Here is a 19,938-nt window from a genome sequence, read left to right on the forward strand (position 1 = left end):
AGGAGTCGTTCTCAACATTTTGTGATAGTTGTCACTGTGAAAGGTATTTAGCAAAATAGTGACTGTCCTGGAAAGTATTCTGTGAAAGCCGTTATAAACATACAATACATCGTTTGCTTTGTTATGTCTGTGTTACCTAAATGTTCTCTTTCATGTTGAAGGTGTTGCTAAAAGGTGAAACTGAAAGGCTTACCACCAACAGGGTCGAAAAACTCAGGTCAGCCAGTCAATGTGGGCTCATCAGGGACACAAATGAAACCTAACCTAACCTAACCTAATGTTGTAGGGGTAGCTGCTTTGTAAAGTTAAAAACCCAAAAAATTCCATTTCTTTTACTCTATTTTGCTTTTCTCTTCTTATTTGTGGAAGGGTTTGGCTTTAGTGAGCAGCTAATATATAATACATCTGAAATAAAATGACTGGTTTCCATTGCTGCTCACTATCTACCTTTTGTGTTTCTGATCATTGGATAACCGTAATTAAACTAAGCAAAGCACATCAGGCTATCATCAGTTCTCACTTCAAATGTTGAACAGGAGTCACACAGATCTTACTATTTACTTCTAATCTTCATTATTTATCAGTATCATGAGCCGTGTTTCTGTTTTGCTTTGTTGAGAGATGAAGGCGTCTCTTAACTTCATCTTCCCTTATTCCTGATTAAAGAGCTAGTGCAGAGCACACGCCTATAATCAATCCGTTGACTGTTAAACATAAAAGTTTAATTTGAGAAAAGCTAATCGTGTCTGCCGAAACTTCTAAAAAAAAAAAAAAAGAACTCGTCAAACAAAAAAAAGAGAAATAAAATAATCAGCTTTGCCCAGATTAGGCTGTAGCACTGCAGTATAATAATCTGCTGGCCAGTTAGTTTTCATGGCGGCTATCTGATTTCTTTCTTTTTTTAAATACATGTCACTTGACGCAATGACATATACTGTATATGTACGGTTTTACCCAATGCACACACATTTTCTGCTTTAATTCCTAAATTCTTCTAATGCTGCAAAACAACTATATATACAGCATACTTCCTGAACAAACCAGCCTCATTTAACGTTGTTAACCATTTGCTCTTTAATCTCGATAATGCTTTTTGTAATAATTGCTACCCTAAATCAATTTTTACACCACAAAAGTACAATGGCTCACCCTGAAGAACAACTAGTCAGTCAATTGTTATTTATCTGGTCCTTTTACAGTAAGCACCCTTTACAAAGCAAACAATAGGACTAACTTGTCAAGTCCCTAGCAGGCATAAAGGGTGCTGATTCCAGAATCATATAATCCAGAGGCGTCGGCTAATTCCAATGAATCACCCAGGGCAAAGGAGGTGGTCCTGAATAGTGGAGGTATTATTTGGAAAAACTATGACTTCTTCCATAATTTATTGCTGCAGTGTAATTACTACTACCTACTGAATGATGGCCATCAGCTGTGCTCATATCTGGCAGCAGGCAGGTTGACTTCATGTAAATTAATTTTTCTGCACGCACATATACTGTATAATGCACTCGCTTAAACAAACTTCACACTCCATGAATACATACGTTGAGGGATGATGCAAGATGCAAAGCAAAGAGGGTACATAAGGCAGTAGTAAGCTAGCATGTTAAATGTTTGTAAAATCTGAAGGATACGAAGGTACCAGACATACTTATTTACTCACCCACCAAGACACTTACATATAGAAATACATTTTTATTTTTGCTTACATTTGACTAGCTGTACCCCATGGCTGCACCCACATAGTAATGAAACAGGACAAACTTTAAAAATCAATAGACGTTGGCACCGTACCTGACCGTGTTCAGCTCTGACAGGAGAGCATTCCCCGTGTGGGGAGAAAAGCACATGGCCGTGATATCTCTGTCAATCAGCAGTTACCCTCTAAAACACACGGAGCTCTGATCTCTCTCTCAAAAACGTCAACCATTACTCCTTAACAATCTGTAGATGATAACGTCTGTTGAACAAACAGGCATCGCTAACTAAGCGGAGGCAAGGTGCGCTCCAACACGTGGCGAGATGTAGACCAACTCGAACAGAGGCTGGCGAGTGAATGAGGAAGGCCCCGGCCCACAGCCACTCTGTTGGATTTGCATAAATACATTGGTACTGCGAGCGAACTCTGGTACTTAGTGCAATGAGAGAAGTCACAAAATCAACCGGAAAGTTCAAGCAAATTATAGAAAATAACCAGATCTAAATCCGTTAAGTAGGTGTCTCGTGAAAAGTGGACAGACATACAGACAGAACACGCTTGGACCACGAAATTTTTAAAACTGTTTCTTAGAGAGCACCCACAGGCCAAGGGTTTTATATATATAAATATATAAAATATAAAATATATAAAAATAAATATATATATATGGTTGAAAATTGTTTTACTGTCAAATAATGCAAAGAGTATGCGACACGTGTTTCGCCCTAATTCTGGGCTCATCAGGCGTACACACTCACTGCACTCCCTCTCGGGAATCGAACCTCGGACGTCAGCGCTAGAGGCGATGCCCCTAACGTTGCGCCACGGCGTGTGGTTCGTTTATTTGACAGCATGTAGATCGGGGTAATTACATTCATGGCATTCGTAGTCTGAATCACAATCTGATTGTATGGGTGGTTACCTACCAGGTAACGCTTGTGGTTGGCCAGCAAGTCAGCTAACATCCGCCACGGTGCCCTCTTTCAGTTGCGAGAAGCAGATCATAGAATGGTTGAAAATTGTTTTACTGTCAAATAATGCAAAGAGTAGGTAACCACCCATACAATCAGATTGTGATTCAGACTACGAATGCCGTGAATAAATATATATATATATATATATATATATATATATATATATATATATAGAGAGAGAGAGAGAGAGGCAAACATAGCACCCTCTAGATGTATATTTTCTGATATGCATAGGACTTACTGGCATACCTACCCAGTAAAAATGTCACATAAAGGGATAGCTACATGAGATTACAAGATGGGTGTAAAGAGAAATTAATTGTGATAATACAAAATGTACAAAATGTGTAAAAAGTACATTAAGAGAAAATGTTGAGACACGCAGGACAAGTCAGATTCAACACTCTCCCTGCATATTCTGATAGTCTACCACTTCCTGAAGATGCACATATAATTGGCAAAATTGACTCATGAAAAGTGTGGCTGCATGCCCATGCGATGGATTGGCGTCATGTTCTGACTGATTTCCGCTTTCTTCCTCATGCACCCGGACCAGGACAAAATGAACGGATGATGGTGAAAAAGTGAAATGCATCTCACTCCACAATACCAAACAAAATGTAGTGGAGGGTAAATACACACAACTGCCCAAACAAAGAGGTTGTGCGTGTGGGGGGGAAAAAAGAAACTGCTTTTAATCTTTTAGGATATGAGACCCCAAAAACTGTAACATGACAAGCAGATCACATTTCAATTATGGATAAGCAAACCAGTCCGACTTGTTTGAGCTGATAATTATTTTGCCATTAAAGTCATCTAAAAAAATTACAAAGGATGCAAGGAACTTGAAAATCAAGTACAAAGTAAGATACGGCCCGGCTATTTGTAGAACAGTATTCAAACATATCTCAGTGATGTCTGTCACAGCATAGGATTGTGGCATACAGGGTGGAGATTTGTGTTGCTGAATAGCAGGAGAACATATCTTGGCCACATCCAACAATGCACTGGCCACAAATTCAGAAACATCCACCCATATATTATGTTTTTTTCTGAATCTCCTTAATCTACTGGAGGACTGAAGCTTATCCTGGTAGCATCAGGAACAAAGACAGAACGAGTTTTGGTGTCAGTTTATCTCGCACTGTTTCAAACTTATGGACGCCCAGCCAGTGTAAGTCTGACAGTTAACTGAACATGTAGATCTTTGAGAATGCAATCCAAACCTACACAAACACACGGAGAGCAAGTCAACTGCACACAGGCATCGACTAGTTGCACAATTCAAATCCAGTGCCCTGTAGCTGCGAGCCAGCAATGCTAAAACTGCATCACCAAGGCATCCAAACATGAAGAAATGTCCTTCCTCCCTTGTGTGTCATCGATCATTAGCTTTAGCCCAGCAAAATTCCCAAACACCTCATATTAAGAAAGAAAAAAAAAAAAGATCCAAATGCAACAATTTGGACCACTCTTCGCTGGACAATCTGCAGCCCACTGCCAGAGAGGTTGGGAGCATGTGCTGATAGCGAGTTGTCGCACCCACCACAAGATGAACCACCTGGATTGGGACCCGAGTGCAGCGGGTGACACCTCAGCACCACGCTGGAACAGTGTGAGGTTTTTTTTTTTGATATTTACAGTGCCAGGAGTGCCAATCCTGCCACCGCCCCCAAAGGTTTCTCTGCCAAAGAAAACGAAAAATAATGACATGTGAAACTCTTACCAAGAAGACATGAAACTCTCCCAAGCAGTAAGAGGCAATTTACCCATCAAGTCTATCAGACTAGCAGATAATTAAGAAAGCGCCAGCCACAGGGGGCAAACAGACAAAGATAAAAAAAACAAAACAAGTGATAAACAGAAAAAGCAGATTCTGAGGACAAAATGTAATACAGTATAGCACACATGGCTTTATAACACAAAAAAATGAAAAGTACACACGTCTGAATGTGAGGCAACTATAAATTCAATAATGAATGAACCTTCTTATTTTGTAAAGGTTAATTTATTATTGTAAAATGATAAACTATTAAGGGTCTTAATAAGGCTCAAATTACAAATAATACACATCACTGTGTGCATCTGACATGGAGCATCACACAGTGCAAAACAGATATATTACATATGAGTTTCAAAAGAAAAAGGTCTAAATGCATCAGAGTATATGTAAAATATATATTTAATGTACACAGTGTGCATGTGTGTGCGATTGTGTATATCTATCTATATATCTATCTATATATATATATATATATTTATATATATATATCTATCTATATCTATATATATATATATATATATATATATATATATATATATATATATATATACTGTATATCTATATATCAATAATATATATCTATATATCTATATATCCTGGTAGGTAACCACCCATACAATCAGATTGTGACACAGTCTACGAATGCCGTGAATATATATATATATAAAAGCCAAATACCACTGACTCACTCATCACGAAATCTCCCGAACCATGGGGACTTGAAATTTGGAATGTAGGTTACCTTTGGCCCATAGGTGCTCTCTAAGAAACGGTTTAAAAAATTTGGTGATCATAACATGAAATTTCTTATAGTTTTTTAGACCTGTTTGTCTGTCTGTCCGCTTTTCACGAGAGAACTACTTAACAGATTTAGATCGGGTTTTTTTCTATAATTTGCTTGAACATTCAGTTGATTTTGCAATTCTCTCATCGTGCTAAGTATCATAGTTCACTTGTGGTACCGATTTATTACCGCAAATCCGAGAGAGACTCCTCGGGCTGTGTGTGTGTGGGGGTGGGCGGGGCCTGCCTCCGCTTAGTTAGCGAACGAGAGAACTACTTAACGGATTTAGATTTTTTTTTCTATAATTTGCTTGAACATTCCAGTTGATTTTGTGACTTTTCTCATTGCTCTAAGAATCATAGTTTGCTTGCAGGAGCGATATTTTCACGCTTATCCGAGACAGAGGCTGCGGGCCGAGGGGAGTGGGAAGAGTGACGTCAGGAGTAGAGAGCTGGGCGGGACCCTCGTCACTGTCCTGTTTCACTAATACACGGGCGAAGCCACGGGGGATGGCTAGTATGTATATATTACCAACCACATGCGTTACCTGGTAGGTAACCACCCATAAAATCAGATCGAGATTCAGACTATGAATATATATATATATATATATATATATATATATATATATATATATATATATATACACACACACACACACACACATACATATATACAGTATACACACACTAGATATATATATATATATATATATATATATATATATATATATATATATATATATATATATATGGTTGAAATAGTTTACTGTCAAGTAATGCAAAGAGTACGCGACACGTGTTTCGCCATAATTCTGGGCTCATCATGTCGCGTACTCTTTGCATTATTTGACAGTAAACTATTTCAACCATTCTATGATCTGCTTCTCACAAACTGAGGGCACCGTGGCGGATGTTAGCTGACATGCTGACCAACCACAAGCGTTACCTGGTAGGTATCCACCCATACAATCAGATTGTGACACAGACTACGAATGCAATATATATATATATAACACACACATATATATATATATATATATATATATATATAAACAGTATATATATATATATATATATATATATATATATACACACACATATATATACACACACACACACTCACACAAAGAACTATTTGTAGTATAGGTGGCACCATGGTACAGTGGTACCAATGCTGCCTCACAGGTCCAGTACCCCAGTACCCTGTGTCTGTGTGTTCTCTGTGTGGTGTCTGCACCTTCTTTCTGTGTCTGTGTGGGTTTTCCGCCCACACCCTTAACAGGTCAGGTGAAATGACAAATCCACATTGGCTCAGGTATCAGTGTGAACGTGTGACTGAGTGGGTCCTGCGATGGACTAGTACCCAACCCACTGCTTTTCTTGCCTTTGTTGCACCCACTGCTGCTGTGAGAGGTTCTGACCTCCATGACCCTGAATTGGACTAAGTGGGTCTATGTACATTATACTTTATACAAACACGCATTTTCTGAACTTGTTTTGTTCAATTTAGGGTTGCTTGGTGCCAGTGTCTATCCTGGCAGCACTGGGTTAAAAGCAGAGCTAGACAGTTGCACAACTAAATATATACATCCCTATATATAAATTACACCAATTTTTTCATATTTTTTCACTCATGCCGAAATTTTATACAGGGGGATAATGTGGCAGAGTCATCTATTAATGCTACTTCCACACAGCTCCGTAGTTGTGGGTCAAACTCCAGCTGATTCACTGTTGGTTTGATGTTTGTTTCCTTGTATAAGTGTAGGTTTTCTGTGGGTGATCTGCTTTCTTTCCACATCAACAAATTAATCTGTGAATCTTTATGTATATGTAGAAATGGGGTTATGTACAGTGTAGAAGTACACACACAGTATATATGTATACACAGCATACACTGCACATAACCCCATTTCTACATGTACCCGCAAATCAATCAGTCATTCTCTAACGCTCTTAGTACTGAACAGGATTGCGGGAGCCTGCTGGAGCCTATCCCCGCTAGCATAGGGCACAAGGCAGGAGCAAACCCTGGAGATGGCGCCAGTCGACTGCAGGGTGAACATACATACACACACACACGGGCCCATTTAACATCCCCAATTTACCTAACCTGCATAGAAGAACATGTAAACTCAAACACTGGGAGGATCCAGGATACAAACCCTGGTCTCTTTACTGTGAAGCAGCAGCGCTACCACAGCGCCACCATACCACCCTCACTCTCTGTGAATCATTTAATCTAAATTATCATATAAGTACATCATTTAGAATGTACTTATTATTTACATGTTTTTATCCCATGAAATACTGAACTACAATGCTTATTTGCCTCACTTAGCAGAGTTTTGAGGTCCAAGCATAAGGGGAGTGCTGCACAGAAGTCTGTAAGGCTTTGTAAGGACACTCAGTGCTCACTAATTTTCTGATGCCACTTATTCCAGTTTCAGGGTTACAGAAAATGTATTTATATAGCACATTTTCATACAAAAAGTAGCTCAAAGTGCTTTACATAATGAAGAAAAGAAAAATAAAAGACAAAATAATAAAATAAGACAACATTAGTTAACATAAAAAAGGAGTAAGGTCCGATGGCCAGGGTGGACAGAGAAAACAAAAAAACTCCAGGCCCAAATAAAACTAAACTAAACTAAAGCCCAAATCCAGCAGCATCAAGCATGAGGCATGGATGAACTCAGAATGGGACGCACTGATTCCCCACAGTCGGCCATGGTGGGTCATTTTAAAGTAAAACTAATATGTACGTTTGTGATATGGGGTTGGGGAGGCCGTTCACAGACACGGAGGGAATGCAAAAACATCCCATAAACCCCCCGTGCCTGGTCACTAACCCAGTCCTCAGTAAGTGCAACTTTAAGTAATAAACATTTATGTGCCTCACCAGGAATTGTGAATTTGTGAATTTCCCATTGGTATTAATAAAGTATCTATCTATCTATCTATCTATCTATCTATGACAACCCCAACAGTTCAGCTACATCTAATGCACGCACACATACGGTGTATTACACAAACACACACATTTGCCCCGTTTAATCTTGTCCATACACTCAGACTTTATATACTGATATTGTTTTATACGCGTTACTGATTGGCCCGGTTTAGAGCGCAGGGTCGTTTTGAACACATTGGCACCGCGTCCAGTGTGGCTTTCTGTCTTGTCGGGAAATGTTTTTGTTCACCGCGATTTCTTTTGGAATAAGACAGCTCATTTTTCCCATACGTACTAAAACTAAGCGTGTCTGTGTAAACGCATATTATAGACGGAGACGCGACACCACAAGACACAAAAGTCTCCGTGCACTTTATTTTTCCAGGTTCGCTGTCTAACCCTTTAATAGTCGGGCAGCTGCTTTAAAGGACACACCGGCGGATCGGCCACTCCTTTCTACAATGGAGGCCAGCTGCCTGTGACAACAATCGTAATTTGAAACCTTTCTTTTCTCTCTCTCTTTTTTTTTTTTTTAAAAAACACGCACCAACTACCACTTTCTAGTCGGAAAATAAGCGAGCGACACTTAAGACTTAAAACAGCATGCAGAACTTTCGACTGGAAAAGACGGCTCACGGGCCAAATCTTTCCGTTTTTGTTTGCCTTTTTCTCTGCTAGACTTCGATCGCCAGCAAAAACATAAATAAATAAATAAATAAATAAGGTCAGTTTCGAATGAGAGCGTCGGAGAAATGTAATCAGTTGAAGACAAAGGAGCACCCAAGGGGGCGCAAACACTTAAATAATGTAAACACCGACTAATCACAGGGATCTTTGATAACGCAGCTTCATTTGAAAGGGAGAACAAAAGGTGCTGAAGAACACCAAGCGACAACACACGGAATTAGGAGCCGCTCCCGAGCTCTCCCTCCCCCTTCGGTATTACATTGCACGGGACGAGTCCAAGCGACACGGGGGGCGGAATTGAGGGGTGCACTGTGCCCTTCGTCACACGCAGCCGGCGCTAACTTAAGCTCTTGTGCATTCGCGTTAACCGACTGGGCTCGACATAAGAGCTCTACTTCAGAGACAATTACGTGCTGGAGAGTCTAAGAATGTTGGCGTCACGGTGATAAGCACTATTTACATGCACCGCACACGCATATAATAAAGATCGGCCGCAAACGTTTAACATTAGGCAAATGACAACGGGGTGGCCACTTCTAAAGCCATCTGCACAATGCTGCCCTAACAACATTTAAAAAATGGCACGCGGTGATAAGAAAATAGCAGACGTAACTCTTCATCCGCCAGACACTTTCAATGTGAGTGCTTTGTTCACAAGAACTGATTATTTCAGTGATCACACGCACTCAAAATTTCTACTTTAAGTTCCACTGCACCAACACCCATATTACCACAGGACATCGTGGGGCGCCCGGCAGTTCAATAAAATTATATTTCAAAAACAAAGAAGCGGATAGTCGGTGGCTAGCATTCATACAAAAACAGGTGTCAGAATTCTGGTGTACTGTATTGATTAAATGCTTTTAAACTGTTACTATTAGATACAGTTGTCCACATTTCCTAAGTCTTTCCAGTTGGAGCGCAGTGGTGTGAAGTGATTCGCTCAGATTCACACAGTATCAGTAGCCAGATTTGAACCCATTACCTCAAGAGTTTCAAGTCCAAACACTTAACCACTCCGCTACACATTTATATTTACTTATTTGGCTGACACTTTTATCCAAGATGACCTCCGGGCGCTCCGGTTTCCTCTCACAGTCCAAAGACATGCAGGTTAGGTGCATTGGCGATTCTGAATTGGCCCTGGTGTGTGCTTGGTGTGTTTGTGTGTGTCCTGCGGTGGGTTGGCACCCTGCCCGGGATTGGTTCCTGCCTTGTGCCCTGTGTTGGCTGGGATTGGCTCCAGCAGACCCCCGTGACCCTGTGTTCGGATTCAGCGGGTTGGAAAATGGATGGATGGATGGACCTCGTACAATATTGGAGATATATAGCCGGTTACACTGCTTTTGTTTTTTTCCCCAAATTTGAGCACTGGTAGATAAAGTGATCTGCTCATGGTCACACACTCGGTAGCAGGATTTGAACCGACAACCTCAGCATTTGAAGTCCAGATCCTTAACCACTACACCACACAGTATGAAAATCAGATCTTTTTACAGTTGGACAAGGCAAATCAAGTGACTTGCTCAGAATCATACTTTAGGTTCAGAGAGGTGAGGGAGTGGACTAGCAATCCTTATCCACTACACCACGCTGCCTACCTTATCTTGAATACTGAGTTTCAGCTTGAGTTTCAAGAAGCAGGCTATTCCGTTGTGCTCTATTAATGACACTGTCTCAAATTGGTTAATAATAATAATAAATCTTTACATTTACATAGCGCTTTTCTTGCTAAGAAGTTTGCATAATGATTGGGGAGCCACTTCATTCACCACCAATGTGCAGCATCCACCTGGATGATGCAACAGCAGCCATTTTTGCACATTAGCTATTAGGTGGTGAAGAGGCGAGAGAGGCAATTAGAGACAGGGAATGATTAGTGGGGCAGAATGACTAGGTTGTGTTGGGCAATTTAGCCAGCAGAGATCGGGATGCATCCTACTCTTTATGAGTAGTTACATGTAGGGTGTCACATAAGAGGGTACAGGTGACATCATGGCAGCCATCACTCATCTTCCTCCTCTCATTTATATAAATATCAGTCTCTATAGAGCATCATTTACTGAAAGCATTATCAACAATCACACTGCTGATACTCAATTACACAAACATTTTCATACATCTTTCTCAATACAGTATACACACGCACACAGTGGCGTATAATATATTAGAACACAAGAAAAATTAACAAGAACAGGCCATTCAGCCCAACAAGACTCGTCAATCATATCCACCCAAGTTCTCCAAAATGACATCAAGTTCACTTTTGAGGGTCCTTCAAGTACTGCTCTCTACCACACTGCTTGAAAAATTATTTCATGTTTCTACGGTTCTCTGTGTGATGAAACACTTTCTGACATTTATACACAATTTGCCCCTAACAAATTTCCAAATATGTCCCCCGTGTTTCTGTTGAAATCACTTTTAAATAATGTCCTAGATCCACCATATTGATTATTCCTTTCATAACTTTAAACCCTTCAATCATGTCACCTCTTAATCTCCATTTGTTTTTAACTTAAAAGGCTGAGTTCCTTTAATCTTTCCTGATAACTCAGAAGTCACTCTTTTCTGGGCTTTCTCTGGTACTGCTATGTCCTTTGTCGTAGCCTGGGAACTAAAACTGCATACAGTACTCCAGATAAAGCCTCATTAATGAGTTATAAAGCTAAAGCATAAGCCCGTTTGACTTAAACCCAGCCACAGGGGATGCACAAACTGGTGTGTTTCTTCGTTCCGGACCCAAGCCTGAATAAATGGGGAGGGTTACGTCAGGAAGGGCATCCGGTGTAAAATTTTGCCAAATCAATATGCAGACAACAATACTTGTACTCAACACATAAGGGCGCTATATAATTCTGTTGGCTTTTTTAATGGCTTCTGTCTGCTGTCTTTATCGACAAGTCTGCTATTAATCGGCAAACACCTTTATCCAAGGCACCTTACGACATCTAAGATACAACTGGTCACATTTTGGTGAAGTGACTTGCTCAGGATCCCACAGTGTCAGCAGCAGGACTTGAACCCACAACCTCAGGGTCTATGATTCTTAAGCTCTGCTCATAAGGTGCACTTTCAAGTTGCAGATATCCCATTATGTATTCAAATTGTGTGTATATAAATAGATAGAGAATACATAAATAAATATACTGTATTTATTTAAAGAGCTTCTGTAAAAAAAAAAAAAATCCCCTCAAGGACAAAAAAAGATCTGTCTGTCATTTTTACTTCCAACGTACAATATCATTTATTTACACATCGGCCCAAGCCTACACTCTTGTCTTTCTGTGATGATTTGGCCGATTCTAGATTAGCTGCCATCCCACCGAGCTCAATATCACCTGCAAACTTAACTCACTTGTTATTTATATTCCTATCCAGATCATTTAATTATATTACAAAGAGCAGTGGCCCTAGCACTGCCCCCTGAGGGGCACCACTTTTAATATCACCTACTTCTGATCAGGTTCTTTACACCATGACCCTTTACCATCTGTTTTAACTAATGATGCACCCATCTACACACTATGCCCTGAACTCCCAGGGCACATATATCAGTAAGGGAAAAATTGCCTATTTTGTTTCTTTTTCTAGATGCACAGTGATGCAGTCCTTTACTAACCCCATTATATGTACACTGCAAGTACACACACACACACACATACACAGATAGATATATATATATATATATATATATATATATATATATATCTATCTATCTGCTTCTCACAACTGAGGGCATCGTGGCGGATGTTAGCCGACTTGCTGACCAACCATAAGCATTACATGGTAGGTAACCACCCATACAATCAGATTGTGATTCAGACTATGAATGCCGTGAATGTAATTACCCCGATCTACATGCTGTCAAATGAACAAACCACACGCCGTGGCGCAACGTAAAGAGGCTTCGCCTCTAGCGCTGACGTCCGAGGTTTGATTCCCGAGAGGGAGTGCAGTAGAGTGTGTACGCCTGATGAGCCCAGAATTAGGGCGAAACACGTGTCGCGTACTCTTTGCATTATTTGACAGTAAACTATTTCAATATATATATATATATATATATATATATATGGATGACTCACAATGTTCTCCAACTAAATGTCCATAAAACTGAGTTGCTCCTCATTGGTTCTAAATCCACACTTGCTAAGGTTAACCAGTCTTCTATTTTAATTAACAGCCTTAACACAAACATCTCCACCCACGTGAGAAGCCTGGGCATCACTCTAGACAGTACCCTCTTTTTCATCCAATATGTTTCTCGGACTGCCTTCTTCCATCTCTGAAACATTTCTAGACTTCATCCTGTTCTTACGCAACACAGTACTGAAGTATTGGTTAATGCCCGAGTCACCTCACGTATAGATTACTGTAATGTTATTCTATCTGGTATCCCACAAAAACGTATCCATCGCTTACAACTTCTTCAAAATTCTGCTGCCAGGATAATATCCTGCTGTTGTAAATCCACTGAACATATTACACCTCTTCTCTCTCAGCTTCACTGGCTCCCTGTTCACTACAGAATACAATACACAATCCTGCTCTGAACATTTAAAGCTCTCCCCATCTTACTGATCTCCTCCAGACTCCCTCAGATCCACCTCTGCAGTTCTATTTTCTGTAGCACATGTCAAACTCTGTTCTATGGGCGCTCGAGTGTTCGCTCAAAGTGCACAGACCTCAACTCTGAAATTCTCTTCCCTCTCATATTCGTCAGCTCGATTCAGTTTCACATTTTAAAACTTTATCTTTTCAAACTTAAAATTTTGCACTGTTACTGCCTGTTATCTTTGTCAGTCATTCTCCAACCCACTACAACCTAACACTGGGTCACGGGGGTCTGCTGGAGCCAACACAGGGTGCAAGGCAGGAACAAACCCCGGGCAGGGCGCCAACCCACCGCAGGGCGCACACACACACACCAAGCACACACTAGGGCAGTGGTTCTCAAACTGTGGGGCAGGCCCACCTAGGGGGGGTGCAAAGATGTGAAAAAAAGAAAACAAGAATCGAAAATATGAAAAATACATCTATTGAAACCAAAACAAATGAACTTAAACTACATTCTGCATACTAGAAAAATAAATATAGAGTTAGATAAATGTCGATAAAAGTTAAGTAGGTATAAAAAAATATGCATCTATGATATATCATTAATTAAAAAAGAACAAATTGGCATTAGTGGGCTCCTTTCAAAAAAAACATTGGGGGGGGGCGCAATTAAAACTGTTATGAAAACTCGGGTCGCAAACACTTAAAGGCTGAGAAACGCTGCACTAGGGACGATATAAGACCACCAATGCACCTGACCTGCATGTCTCTGGACTGTGGGAGGAAACCCACGCAGACACGGGGAGAACTTGCAAAGTGAACCCGGGTCTCCTTACTGCGAGGCAGCAGTGCTACCACTGTGCCGCCCTGTTATCTTTGTTTGTTTGCTAATTATTGCTTTTTGATTTATCATTCTCTTTGTTTCTATTTTACCAATGTTGTTTAACTTCATTGTAAGGTGACCCTGAGTGCTAAGAAAGGCCCCTATTAAATAAAATATTATTATTATATGCGTATACCCAAGATATGGAAGAAGATGATCCACTGTGGCAACCCCTAACGGGAGCAGCTGAAAGAAGAATAAGATTATAATATTAATATACCTGCAGTGAGGACAGGTGGTTAAAGGCATTGTGCACACAAGTACAGTATCTATACAAACATACACCTCTAATGAAGTACACAGAAACACTGACAGACATACACACAGCCCAAAGCACCCTGATGGGTGACTCTTTGCCAGTTTAGTGTCAATCAGCGCGTGTGCCCACAAGTGACTCCTGTTGGTGACGGTGTTGGTTTCTGCCTGGTGCACACCACAGCCGTGACAGACTTAAGCTCTCCATGAGCCTGCACTGAAGGATGTGTGCGTGATTATCATATGCAAACAAGTGAACGTACTAACAGGAAATACCCTGCAGTCTGTGTATACTGCACTCGCTGCTACAAACACAGCTAGAGCTGTAGAGGTGTGTCGTTTTTTGAAGGTCACGAGCATTCCTTCTGTAACTAATCTCAAGACTATGCCGTGTGCCCTGGAGGCTAAAGTGTTTGACAATAAAGCACATGGTTGCTGGTTCAGCATCCACCTCTGACTTGTTAGAAGATCCCAAATCAGTCTGTTAACCTGCCAGTTATCCAAGATTAGAAACAGAAACTGTGCCAATCACTAAATATTAATTGTATATCAAATAATAATAATAATAATTCATTACATTTATATAGCACTTTTCTTAGTACTCAAAGCGCTATCCACACAGGGAGGAACCGAGAAGCGAACCCACAATCTTCCACAGTCTCCTAACTGCAAAGCAGCAGCACTACCACTGCGCCACCTGTGAGGACAATAATAATGGGCGGCACTGTGGCACAGTGGTAGTGCTCCTGCCTTGCAGTTAGGAGACCTGGGTTGACTTCCCGTATGTGGAGTTTGCATGTTCTCCCCGTGTCTGCGTGGGTTTCATCCCACAGTCCAAAGACATGCAGGTTAGGTGCATTGGCGATCCTAAATTGTCCCTAGTGTGGTGTGTGTGTGTGTGTCCTGTGGTGGGCTGGCGCCCTGCCCGGGATTTGTTCCTGTGTTGCACCCTATACAGGCTGGGATTGGATCCAGCAGACCCCCGTGACCCTGTATTAGGATATATAGCGGGTTGGATAATATTTTTTGCTGCTGGAGTATGTGAATTTCCCCCTGGGATTAAGAGAAAAGCCAAGCAAAATGACACCTTTTATTGGCTAACTAGAAAGATTACAATATGCAAGCTTTCAAGGCAACTCAGGCCCCTTCTTACATCTTACATCTTTGCCTGAAGAAGGGGCCTGAGTTGCCTCGAAAGCTTGCATATTGTAATCTTTCTAGTTAGCCAATAAAAGGTGTCATTTTGCTTGGCTTTTCTCTACATTCATAATGGCTAACACGGTACAACACCCTAGTACCCCTGGGATTAATAAAGTATCTATCTATCTATCTATCCATACAGAGTGTAAAAAAAAAAATTACACAGTTGACAGAAGTTCATAGAAGAGGAAAGTTTTGAGTTGAGATTTAAAAGTGCAGAAAGAGGAGCAATCTCGGAGAGACTGAGGAAGAACGTTCCAGAGTTGAGGGGCCATAACACTGAAGGACCTGCCTCTCAGGGTGGAGAGTCTGGTGCTTGGGACAGTAAGGAGGACCTGAGAGAACGACAAGGAGTGTAAGGAGCTAGTAGATGAGTGAGGTAGAGGGGGGTGAGAAGCAGAATCTTGAACTTAATCCTTGATGGAACCGGTAACCAGTGAAGCTGGGAGCAAAACGCATTATGTGGCTGCGGAGTTCTGAATGTCCTGGAGCTTCTGTAGAGATTTTGCAGGGAGGCCAATGAAGAGGGAATTACAGTAATCAATGCGAGACATTATGAAACAATGAACCAGAGATTGAGCGTCATTAAAGGACAGAAATGGACGGAGGCGGGCAACGTGACGGAGACGATAAAATGAAATTTTGGAAAGAGGCCGAATGTGTAGCTCAAAGTTAAGTGATGAATCAAACAAAACACCAAGATTTCTGACAACAGGAGCAGGTTTGACATCAACAGAAACAGAGAAATCGGATGCCTTAGAAAGCTGGGATTTTGGACCTGCCAGTAACACTTCAGTTTTATTGGCATTAAGTTTGAGAAAGTGATTTTCCACCCATAGCTTAAGATCAGTGATGCAGTCAGTAAACAATAAAATATAGAGTTAAAGTGAATAATCAGAGTTGTCACTTGGCCTTTTCACTTGTAAAGCCATATCCCAGATGACACAAATATAGATGCATAGGATTTGAAACTTAATTTAGAAAACATCACATTGTAGCTTCTGACCCGATTCAAAAAGTATACCAAACATCAAAAGGGACACGGGACTAAACCAGAAATCTGCCTAACACATTAATACTCCTGATCTCCCTCAGATTTGTTATTCAGACACTTTTTAAAAACCGTGAACGGCCATCTCTGATGTGTTGCAAGTTGAAACTAATGTAAACATACCGACTCTGGGCAGGACTGAGGAGAATGTGGTGTGGAAGAGAAACGCCTGACAATAGACAATCACGACGCAAACAGAGGCGAAAGTGCGTCTTATTTATTGTTCTATCCTGCAATTTGGGGGGAGCGTCACATTTCTTTTTAGATTTCCTTTCAAAACACGGAGTAGACTGTGAAACTAATCATCGATTATACAAATAACGAGAGGGAGGTTAACAAATAAACAGAACCAATGGAACAATGCCAACATTCTAAATGTGAAAGTTCAATGCTAAAATGTCCTCTAGCCCAAATTTACAATCGCATGGACAACCCACTATCGAGTCACTTACTGCATTCTTACCCTGTCACAATCCTGTAGGCACCAAACGATGCAGGCGTGGTCTCAAACTTGACGGTATGCGTGCACAGAGCCTTAATTGAAAACACCAGAACTGCACAAATGAAGTCAATCGCCCGTACATTTTTCTAAACTAGTAAATTCCATTACAGGGTCACGAAAACACGGCTCCTATCCTGGAGGCAATGGTGAAATGGGAGAACCTATCTTGGACAGGTTGCCAGTCTGTTGCTGGACACACTGCCACACTTTGTCCAGAATCACCCTTAGGACGGTGCCACAAAAAACAAATGCTAATAAGAAGCTACAAAAGCGAGCTATATAAATAAAATGTATTATTATTATAACTCTGTAATAAGGGCAACCAACCCAGTGGAATGGGAGCTGTGGGTCAACTGCTGTTAGGTGGCAATGCTACCTACTGTGACATCATGCTGTCAGTTCACCTGTAGCCAGTCCTTTGCAGCACTGATGCTTGCCAGTCTACCAGCAGGAACACTCAAAACCAGGGTTCCACCAAGTAAGGCTACGATACCACCCAGACATTTTTATTTTCTTCTTTTCCATGTTCCATGCTTTGTTTTATCCTCAGACTCAACAGTACAATAGTCTTCTTAAATGTACATGTGATTTCTTTTCCTCTGAATTATTTAAAACCGCTTGTCCCAAACAGCAAGGTTCCCCAGGCTAGAACCACACCAGAACGCTGCTTCTTAACAGGTCACTAATACTCGCCTCAAGTCCATTTTAAGTTGACAGTCAACTTGACAGCATGCATTTGAACTATGGAAGGAAGAACGTACACTTGGAGGAACACATTGGCACGTTATGCCCACAAACAAGACCCCTCTGAGGCCGTATTCAAATGCAGCCCCCGTTAACATTGAAAAGTATACAGTACTTCTAGCAGTGCTACAAGGACACTTTTTACACCGCCTGATAAAGACTAATCGAGACAGCATGTTGCATTTACATCAATAATTAAAACGCGAAGAAAGCATGGATACATAACCGGACACAACTTCATTCTACAACCATCGTTAATACGGACTCGCTGATCAAACGCCCTGTATCAGGATTGCAGATGGACATTTTTCATCTGGAGTTTGCACCTTCTCCCCGTGTTTATATGGAAGTACTTTGGGGTACTGCCCTTTGCTGGACTGGCACCCATCCCCACCCTGCGTTGCCCCGATAGGCTCCGGTCCCCCGAGGCCCTGAACTGGATTAAACGAGTCTGAGAATGCAATGCTCCAATGGTATTGTATGTGGAACACAAAAAAAAAAAAAGTGTTTAGTATTTAATGCCTGATCCGACGTGGAGTCGGAAGAGCCTCCAAACTTTTCAGTTTAAAAAATAATACATCGCTCTCAAAATCGACTGCATCATCACGTTTGATTGAAAAAACACAACTTGCACACTTCCATGCCGAAATCTAACGTGCGAAAAAGAATTTCTAAACCCATTAGAACTCGGGTCGGGGCGCGAGCTGGCGGCGTAGCGAGACTCGCACAAGGCGGGAGTGTCTGACGCCGTCGCCCCGCCCGACCCGGCCCGGTCGCTCACTCGTTAGCTCCTGGCACACTTACTCGCTCTGGTCTTCAGCGTAGCTCCTTACTGCCCGCTTTAACTTCCAGACTCTTCGTTTAGTCGCATAAAGGCAAACTCGTCGTCTTGGGGTGGAAAAACAAAACGATGCGCCCTTCTGCCACACTGCTTTATTGATTTATTTTTTTAGCTCCTTTAGTTCCTTCTCTTCCAAAGGGACTCCAACATAACCTCGCAAGGAAGAATGAGCCCTAGACAACCTGGCCGTCGAAGCCACGCCTCCTCGCGCTCCGATTGGTCTGTAGGTGTCAGAAAGGGCTGTGCGTGAACTTAATTGACACCGTAGGTGACAGAGGTGTGTTTACTCTACCGGTTTGAGCGGAACGCAAAAGAAAATTAAAGATTTCAAAATTCAAATCAACTACGTTTGCATTTTTAGTGCAACTTCTGATTTGTTCAGTTTCATACGAATTCAAATGGAAGATTCATCAATAGGAACGTGAGCTATTAGCAGTAATATAAGGCGAAATAAAGACAAAAACAAAAACAAATGGTAATTATCGCATAGGGAGACACATACATTTATAGGCTATTCAATATTAATTCCTCTTATACCGCTTTTCTGGTAACACTGTACTGTGCCTGTGCGGCCCTACGCGCTTCTGTCCCGCATGCAACGTTGTAAAATATAACGTAAGTTTGCGCGATTATCGTTCTTCTACAGTTATAATTGGCAGAAAGAGCCCCGAACTGGACACAGGGCCACGACACTACCATCCAATCATTCTTGCTGTGCCCGATTTTTAAGTTGTTTCAGACCTGGCAGGAGAAGAACCAGACGGAGAGAACAAGCAAAGCCTTCAAAGAATGCACCATTACCTAACAAATGAACTCAGGGGAAGAACGGCCGTCTTTGTGAACTATCGATAGGTTTTGTGTTTTTACAAGACGTTATTATGTAGTGTTTTACAGGAACATCATGTTAAATGCTCGTGACTTGGGTGGATGACCAGAAGGAAAACCTAACAAGAAAATCCAAACAGTCACCAGGAGAACGTATCATCAAACCAGTCAAGCAGTGGACAGGCCAGAACTGAA

General features: G+C 41.3%; 1 protein-coding gene across 1 annotated transcript in view; it reads right to left on the minus strand.

Moving 5' to 3' along the window:
• LOC114667768 (lysophosphatidic acid receptor 1-A-like) overlaps window positions 1-19,116 on the minus strand; it is a 44,039-nt gene extending 24,923 nt beyond the window's left edge. The window contains exon 1 of the mRNA XM_028823205.2: window positions 18,882-19,116. The gene's annotated coding sequence lies outside the window, so the exon portion shown is untranslated. The remainder of the gene's footprint in view (window positions 1-18,881) is intronic.
• Window positions 19,117-19,938: the final 822 nt, after the last annotated feature.

Source organism: Erpetoichthys calabaricus, chromosome 17 (assembly GCF_900747795.2).
Source record: "Erpetoichthys calabaricus chromosome 17, fErpCal1.3, whole genome shotgun sequence".
NCBI lineage: Eukaryota > Metazoa > Chordata > Cladistia > Polypteriformes > Polypteridae > Erpetoichthys > Erpetoichthys calabaricus.